Source organism: Jaculus jaculus, chromosome 3 (assembly GCF_020740685.1).
Source record: "Jaculus jaculus isolate mJacJac1 chromosome 3, mJacJac1.mat.Y.cur, whole genome shotgun sequence".
NCBI classification, from domain to species: Eukaryota; Metazoa; Chordata; class Mammalia; order Rodentia; family Dipodidae; genus Jaculus; species Jaculus jaculus.
In genome coordinates, this window is record NC_059104.1 from 66,890,910 (window position 1) to 66,900,636 (window position 9,727).

The window sequence follows — 9,727 nt, forward strand, 5'->3', positions numbered from 1 at the left end:
ACAGCCAAACTGTTAGATCAGTGTTTTCCTGAAACATGGTCTAAGAACTGTTATAGACATACCAGGGTCTTATGGTCTTATAAACAACTTTAGATTCCTGGGCCAGACTCTAGATGCCTCCAAACAGAATCTATGGAAAGGGCCCTGGCATCTGCATGTTAAATGTATCCTGAAGACTTGGAACAACTGCTACAGGGGTTGTTGAAGCATGTGAGATACTTGTGTGTGTGGGTGTGTGCAAAATGAATGTTTGACTCAAGTAAATTTCTTTCTTCTACCCACTTGAAGTTTGTCAATGCCTTGACATTAGGGCATGGGCAATCACTTACCTCAGCTGTTTTCATGTCAACTGTTCTTTATTTCCTATTTCCTCCCTATTCTCCACATTCTGCTTCCAGTCCAAACATGACAAGAATCGACAGCTCCTCATTGATCGATCATCACAACGAACCCACGCACATGGCATTTCATTTATGGCACCATAACCTTTCTTAATACCTCTGCAGGCTCTGCTTCAGCACAGTACAGTATGGAACAGACTTGAGCTGCTGAGTACACGTTACTCTTCATTCAGGAAGGCTCAACCCTAGTGGCTTATGTCTACCAGCCAGACTCTGTGGCCCAACTGCTCCACAATCTCCCAATACAGCATCACCAGCTAGGGACCAAGTATTCAAACACAAAATCCTGTAGGGGAAATTTCACATTCAAACCATAACATATACTAGGTGGGGCTTGCACAGTTCAAGTAATTATAACACAATTATAACACAAAATTAATCATGAAGACAGAATTTTAAGTACTGTTTAAGCTCATGATCTTTCTCTAAAGTCTTTCTAAATATTTAAGCACTAGATTTAAGTTCAAACTTCTACATGTCCTTATAAATTTTAAATCAATAATATTCCCTACATATAAATTACCCAAGTTTCATTATATCATTTTTTCTTGCTGTGAATCCAACAAATATGAATATCTCAAACAACTCTTGTACTATGGTAGAAAATGTTTATTGGCTTACTTTTATTAGTGTCCTATTCCATAATTTATTCTTATAATTCTTTTATGTTGTTTTATTTTTGAGTCAATGTCTCACTTTAGCGCAGGCTGACTTGGAACCCACTGTATAGCCTATGTTGACCTCTAACTCCTACCTCAGTGTGATAGTTAAGGTGTTGTCAATTTGATTTGTTTAGTAACGTGGACTGAGCAGCTACCAGGTTTGGTGATTCTCGGGCCTGCAACTGCTATTGGACTACTGTAAGCTGATCCAATAAATCCCCTTTTTAAAATAATTCATTCTAGCAGTTCTGTTCCTCTAAAGAACCCTGACTAATACACTCAGCCTCCTAAGTACTGGGATGAAAGGTGTGTACCATCATACCTTGCTTATTATTCTTAAAGTTCTAGTCTAGAGAATGAAATCCATTCCCTTAATCTGCTGGCAATTGTAATAAAGGTATCCCCCTAGGGCTGCTGATACAAGAATCTTCTTGTACACTTCCTCTTGAACATACAAGTTTGTAACACCAGTGGGTTTAATGGCTGTGTCAACCCAATGACATAAATGTTTCTAATTTTGCTATCAAGTAATTTTCTCCTCTACTGAGGTTTGAAAGGATTTTCTTCCTAAATTGTTCAATTTCCTTTAGAGTGTAATGTAGCTATTTTAATCAGTGTGGTTGCTGACTGAGGTTGTTATATCACAGATCTCAGGCAAAGCATGAGCAAGCGCCAACAAGGTTGACTCATCTCCCACCATTGTTTCCTCAGGTTTTGCCTTCGAGCTTCTGCATGTTTCAGTGGTGACTATTTTGTAGATTGCACCATTAAAAAAATTGGCTGACATGCTTCTTGGTAATACTCTTTAAAGTGTCAACTACTGTGAAGGTTCTGTTATTCAGAGTAGGTTTTTATGGGAGGTTGGAAATAGTTATATTAGAAGGAAAAACGTGAATTGAAAAATCGGGAATTGTGATGGAAAGAGTAGTACTGTGACTAGAATCAGAAGTCAATGGAATCGCTTTTCAGAGAAGGTGTTAATTAGCATTTAGATCCAGGTAGATAGCCCTGGGCCCATTGCTATGAAAACTCTTCTATCTCTGGATCCTTTTGAAGAACATTCTGTACAGCCCATCCCAGATGATCATATAGAGAAAAGCCTCTTGCCAGACTCTGGTCAGCAACAAAAATGAAGGTGCTCAAAACAACATCTCCATTCACATATAGAGAACTTAGACCATGATAAGTCCTCCATGATTAGTGGAAACCCTAGAAGATAAAAAACAACCGGGTAAAGTCATGGTGGTCCAGGATGGAGCACATGTTGATAAGTAAGGAGCTACGAGGAACCTAACTACTGGGAAGATGCATGAGAGAGGCAGGCAAGGGAAGAACAGGTTGAAAGAGAGAAACTGACTCTCACGGATGATGGCGACCTTTGACAAATGTGGAGAAACTTGTGTCTGCTCTCAGGCAGCTGGATTTGACATGAAGTGGGCTGTATATCTATGTATTTCTGTCAGGCCTGTTTGATGTTATTGATCCCATTTTCTCATTCCTGTATCTATCTTGACAATAAAACTCCATGTTCTCTGAAAGAAGTGGAGATTTTCCCATTTCCCTAATCAGCATGTCTCATACTGATTTAAAAAGGTACTTTTTTTTAGTCAAATTATTCATAGTCTTATTGTTTAGTTTATTGTTTAGTAGAAAGGAAATATCAGAAATTTATTTTTCAATGGGTTTTTTTTAATTAATATGTAGGAAGTAGAGTCTATGTATTTCCCTTTTATTTAGCAGAACTCAATATTGAATGTAGTCTAATCATGAATCTGAGCCATGAGAAAAGACAATAAAAATATATCATGGGCTCTGCAGTCCTCTACCCCTGTGTGGTGTACGACTGTGGGCCCCAGCGCGCTTGGAATAAAATCCTCTTGCAGTTTGCATCAAGACTGCTTCTCACTCAAGGCGCTCGAATGGGTGAAACAATGAGCATGGAAGCGACTCCGGGAGGCTTACTCAGGAGAAGGAGACTTACAGGTCCCACATTGCTTCCAGGTGGGAGACTCGGTCTATGTCAGACGCCACCGCGCAGGAAACCTTGAGACTCGGTGGAAGGGCCCCTACCTCGTCCTACTGACCACTCCAACGGCCATGAAAGTTGAAGGAATACCCGCCTGGATCCATGCATCTCACGTCAAGCCTGCTCCGCCACCGGGCCCCGAATGGCAAGCCGAGAGGACAGACAATCCCCTTAAACTCAGGCTTCGCCGTGTGGCTTCTCCTTCTCTAGCTAGGTGATGCCTCCAATACCCATGCCCCCCAAAAGTTGACTTGGCAAGTACTTTCTCAAACGGGGTATATAATATGGACTGCAACCAGGGAAGCGCCCCCCTGGACTTGGTGGCCTGTCCTGACCCCAGACATCTGTGCCCTGGTAGCCGGGATAGAATTTTGGGATATCCCAGAGCTCACCCCAGAGGAGGTCTCTAGAGAAGTCCACTCTCATGTGGCAAAGCAGGCACTCACACAAGGGGTCATCTCCCAAGGTCAATACATGGCAGACAACCCGGGGTGCAGCTCTGGGCCAGCCCAACATAAGATGCAGCATACCCCATTTTATGTCTGCCCCTGAACTTCTAAACGAAGTTGTGGAGGGATAAAACAGTTCTACTGTAAATACTGGGGTTGTGAAACTACAGGCAATACCTGCTGGCACCCAGCTTCCTCCTGGGACCTGATTACTGTGCAGGAAGGATTAGATGGGAAAAAAAAACAGTTCCTCTCAGCATCTCTTTCACCCCCCAAGGTCGAGAGTCCCGAGACTGGATAAAAGGAAAAACTTGGGGACTCAGGTTTTATATGACAGGATGGGATAAGGGCCTAACCTTTACTATACGACTTAAGATAGAGCCTCCCACCCCAAGACCAGTAGGACCTAATAAAGTTCTAGTAGAACAGGGACCCCCTAAAGTGGCATTACCCAAGCTCCCACCCACAGTGGCAGCCAAGACCCATCACATAACGACTGCTAGAACCCCTCTGACTAGCCCACTCTCAGAAGCCCCACACGGGACAGGACAGAGGCTCTTTAGCCTAATCCAAGGGGCCTTCCTCGCCATAAATGCCACCAACCCCAACATTACCTCTGCCTGCTGGCTTTGTTTATCCTCAGGACCACCCTACTATGAGGGGATGGCAACTATGGGAGAGTTTAATATGACTAAAGAACATAATAGCCGGTGTTCATGGGGGACCAAAAACAAGTTGACTCTCCCCGAGGTCTCAGGAAGGGGGGCATGTATAGGAAAGGCCCCCCCATCCCACCAAAATCTTTGTAATGTTACTCTGACCTATAGTCAGACTTCAGACAACCAATATCTAGTGCCAGGGTATAACAGGTGATGGGCATGTGATACTGGGCTGACTCCCTGTGTTTCTACCTCAGTTTTTAACCCATCCAAAAATTTCTGTATTATGGTCCAGCTTGTCCCCCGGGTTTACTACCATCCCGAGGAAGTAGTCATCGATGAATATGACTATCATCCCACCCGATCCAAAAGGGAGCCTGTGACCCTTACCCTAGCAGTCATACTTGGCTTAGGGATAGCCACCGGTGTGGGGACGGGGACCACAGCCCTGGTCACGGGGCCACAACAATTAGAAAGAGGGCTTGGTGAACTACATGCTGTCACAAATGAGGATCTCCAAGCTTTAGAGAAATCTGTTAGTAATCTAGAGGAGTCCTTGACCTCCTTATCTGAAGTGGTCTTACAAAACCGGAGGGGATTAGACTTACTGTTCCTAAAAGAAGGCGGATTATGTGCAGCCTTAAAGAAAGAATTGCTTTTATGTAGATCACTCAGGAGCTATCAGAGACTCCATGAGCAAACTCAGGGAAAGACTAGAAAAGCATCAAAGGGAGAGGGAAACTGACCAAGGATGGTTTAAAGGATGGTTTAACAAGTCCTCCTGGATAACTACTCTGCTTTCCACCCTGATGGGACCCCCTAATGGTTTTGCTCCTGATGCTTTCAGTTGGGCCTTGCATACTTAATAAGATTTTTACTTTCATTAGAGAACGAGTGAATGCGGTCCAGATCATGATACTTAGACAACAATATAAGGGCCTTCAGGGCAGAGAGGAAGATTATGTTTAGTCTTTCCAAGTTCTAGGATTAGAACTATTGACAAGAGAAAAAGTGGGAAATGAAAGGCCCAAGAATTCAGAAGCTCAGAAATACTATCACGCTCCAAAGGGAGCTTAAGCGGGCCCCCTTCATACCTCAAGCTCCAGGCTTTACTCTCTGTTAGAAGCAAGTAAAGAATCCCTCTTCTCATTATATCAGAGCCCGCTCCTAATATAAAACTAGGTAAAAAGGGCATGAGATAGCCCTCAAGGATGGGAAATGAGTAATAAAGTGAACCACTTATTGGTTTCTGTAAAAAAAAAAAATATATATATCTATATATCTATATATCTATATATCTATATATCTATATATCTATATATCTATATATCTATATATCTATATATCTATATATCTATATATCTATATATCTATATGTCTATATATATATATATATAGATATATATAGATATAGATATAGATATAGATATAGATATATATAGATATATATCATGATTCTGTTTCTTTTTCCATACGGAATTAGCCATGTTGACCATCTGTGCTCATTAAATGAAGTTTCTCTAGCAATCTAATTTACCCTGCACAGTGAGTTGGTGACATTGGGAAGAATTGTATCTTTCCCAAGGACAGAACTCTGTGGAACTTCACTCCCTTAGTCAAACTTCAGTCAAGCAGCCACAGGTATGATGAAGCATAGTATTCTCTCACACCTGTGATAGGGAGGAAACAGAGCAAGCAGCTCATAGTAAAGATGTTAATTTAGATACCAGCTCAGCCACCAGCTATGTGTGAGTTTAGGCAAGTACCTTAAACTCTAGTTCTTTGACATATAAAATGGAGATGATAACAGTAAATATGTATAGAATTTTTATTTTAAAAGTTAAATTAAATGCTATGTTAAAGTAAGTAACATAATACTCAAAATTCAATAATGTTTCAAATGAATAGTTGAGATGAAGATATATTGTACTTATAAATATTATTATTATTTTGGATGGCAATGACAAGGCATTGACCTACTATGGTCTACAGACCAAACATGGTCCACAACTTTTTTGTTTGTTTTGTTTTTTGAGGTAGGATATCACTCTAGTTCAGACTGACTTGCAATTTATTCTGTATTCTCAGGGTGGCCTCAAACTCATAGCAATTCTCCTACCTCTGCCTCCCAAGTACTGGGATTAAAGGTGTGTGTCACCATGCCTGGTTTATTTTTTAGTATAGATTATTTATTTATTTTTTTTTTTTGAGGTAGGGTCTCACTCTAGTCCAGGCTGACCTGGAGTCTACTATGTAGTCTCAGGGTGACCTCGAACTCACGGTGATCCTCCTACCTCTGCCTCCCTAGTGCTGGAATTAAAGGGATATGCCACCACACCTGGCTTTTAGTATAGTTTTATTAGGACATAATCATTTTCTATTTTGCCAGTTGTTTATAATTTCTTTCTCATTACAACACCAGACTTAAATGATTATAGCTGATTGCATCACTCATAAAGCCCAAAACAAAGTATTTGGCTGAAAGCTTTCCATTGGTTTGATAAAATTGAGATAAACAATTTAAAAGAAGGAAAGATTTATAGTTTCAGAAATTTTGTCACTAGCTAGTGGATTCCTTGTCATGTGTAGGATAGAGACAATACACAGACAGGTTCTGATACAAAGGAAACTGAAATTTTATTTCAGAGACAAAGTCAAGAACAGTACTTTGTAGTCCGAGTTAAATGTCAGGAAAGACAGCACAGGTTTCTTCAAAGGAAAAATAACCTTCAGGGTTGAGTTCTTTGGGCTTATGTCCCATTCTAGGTTTGCCTTTGCTGATGTCATCACTTTAGAGAAAGGGGTAGGGCCAGACACGAACAGCTGCTCACCAAGCTTCTTTATACATTGCACGTCTCACTAGCATTTTGAATCTCACAAGTGGGTGTGTGTTTTGCTATGATAATGCATGATAGTGCCATCTTTACACAAACTTCTTTTCACACTTTCATATATGAAGGTATTTTCATCTTAGTTTCCTTTATTATCCTCTTATTCCCCTTCCCCTCCATTAATACATTTCTTTCTTCCTATTAATCCTCATCTTAAATGGCTTTTTTTTTTTTTTGACCCACTGAGCTAAATCCAAGTTGCTTGCATGATCATGAGTGACAGGGCATTTACTGGAGAATGAATTACTATACCTCTGAAGAACATGACTCCATTCTCCCAGTAACTACTAGCTGCTACTAGCTACTTTGGGAGTTGTGGGTCTTATGAACTCTTCTCTCAACCATGATACAATATTGATAGGCTCATTTTTATACAGGAAACCACAGCTGCTGTCACATACTGTAATTTAAAGAAATTCCTAGCCGGGCGTGGTGGCACACACCTTTAACCCCAGCACTCGGGAGGCAGAGGTAGGAGAATCGCTGTGAGTTCGAGGCCACCCTGAGACTCCATAGTGAATTCCAGGTCAGCCTGGGCTAGAGTGAGACCCTACCTCGAAAAAACAAAACAAAAAAAACAACAACAAAGAAATTCCTAAACTTTTCTTAAAATGGACTGGAGACACAAGCATGAAGGACCTAAAGTATTATTCTTCATGTCTTGGGGAGCTAATTTGATTGCCTCATCTGTAGTCTACAGCTTGAGTCAGTAAAGGCATGCCTTGTGCTTTCATAATTCTGCCATTCACAGGCTCCTGTGCCCTGTCTCTTCATCCTAACTGTCACAGTTTCAGCCCATGGTCCCTTAGCCCATTCTTCTGGGCCTGTGGTGAGTAGAACATATTGGAGAGTATATGGTAGAGCAAAGCTTCTTGCCTCATAGCAAGAGTGTCAGGAAGCAGAGAAAGAGAAAGAGAAAGAGAAAGAGAAAGAGAAAGAGAAAGAGAAAGAGAAAGAGAAAGAGAAAGAGAAAGACACTCAATCTGTCCCCCAAGAGCACATCTCCAAAACCTCCAACTGTGCTCACCATCTAAAGGGCTGGCAACCAGGCTCTTACACACAGCCTTTGGCTAACTTTTCAGAACCAAACCATAACATGTCTTTATAGAAAATACTTTCTTGGGGCTGGGGAGATAGCTCAGCAATTAAAGACTCTTGCAAAGCCTGCCAGCCAGGGTTCCATTCCCCACCCACCCACATAAAGCCTGATGGGCATTACTTTGCAGTGGCAAAAAATCTCGGTGTACTCACCCCCCCCACACACGTGCATGCACCAGCACACACACACACATACATTCACACACACACACATGCAAATAAATAAACCATTTTTTTTTTTTTGAAGTAGGGCATTACTCTAGCCCAAACTGATCTGGAACTTACTCTGAAGTCCCTGGCTGGCCTCAATCCTCCTACTTCTGCCTCCTGCGTGCTTGGATTAAAGGTGGGCACCAACATACCCAGCTAAATAAATAAATTTTTAAAAAGAAAATACTTTCTAACCATCATGACAAATGAAATTTATCACATTAAAAGCTTAACAGTAGTCACAGAGATCTGTTTCATAATTACATTCTTCAATTTGTAAACTTGGTCACGTGTCCCTCCAAGATCCATCTTCTTCATTTTAATGATTATATATGGGAAAGCTGTTAGCACAAAATGAAGCAAAATTAAGCACTGGCTTAATAAATGTCAGCATCAGTATCTTCTCTCTATAATTCTTTTATTTCCCCTTTTTTTTGGTCACCTGAGAGACAAAAAGAGGAAATTTCTGAGCTTCATCTCAGTGTTTCACAACAAATTCAAAGTATTAACTTAAGAGTATTTACACACATCATTACCTACTCAGAAGTAACAAACTATAATTAACTCAAATTATTGGAATCAAATAGGGCCACTCACAGTTATTAATTTTCACTTAATAGCTATTACTTGATTCAAATAAAAAATCTTTTGAGGTAAGGAAAATTTCTCAAGACAGGATATTATATAAATTCACCTCTAGCTTCAGTATTTTATTTACTATGCTTAGTTTAAGTTGAGATAACCTGTTACTTGTATCATTACAATGATTATAATTGTGTTTAAACTACTTACTTTTCCTTCCTTCCTTCCTTCCTTTTTTCCTTCCCTGCTTGCTTTCAGTGCTAGGGTTTGAAAGCTAGGGTCTTATTCATACTCAGCTATATTCCCAACCCCAAAATTTAACTTTTTAAGAAGTCCTAATGAATTTCTGGATGTAGCCAGGTCTTTCTTGTGTACAGGACCAACATGAGTGATTCACAGCTTTCTCATTTTCCTGTAGAGAAGTACAAAGATGAATTAATCATGATATAGTCTCTGGAGACTATATTACAGTCTGACTAAAGCATGTCATTTTCTTGCAAATTATTCCACTTGCTCTTTAATTTTGAAAACATTTACTTGTTTTAATTTTGTCAGGCTCACATAATTCATGGACAATTAACATTACCTGTTTTCCTTCTAATTCATAAAATAATATTTGTATTTCTAGTCATGGCATACAAAATAGATAATATCTTATTTTCAGAGCACCAGAGAGACAAACTACTAAATATGTACATGCTGAACAAATTTAGTCTTAATTTTACTGTTGCTTATTTATTTATTTATTT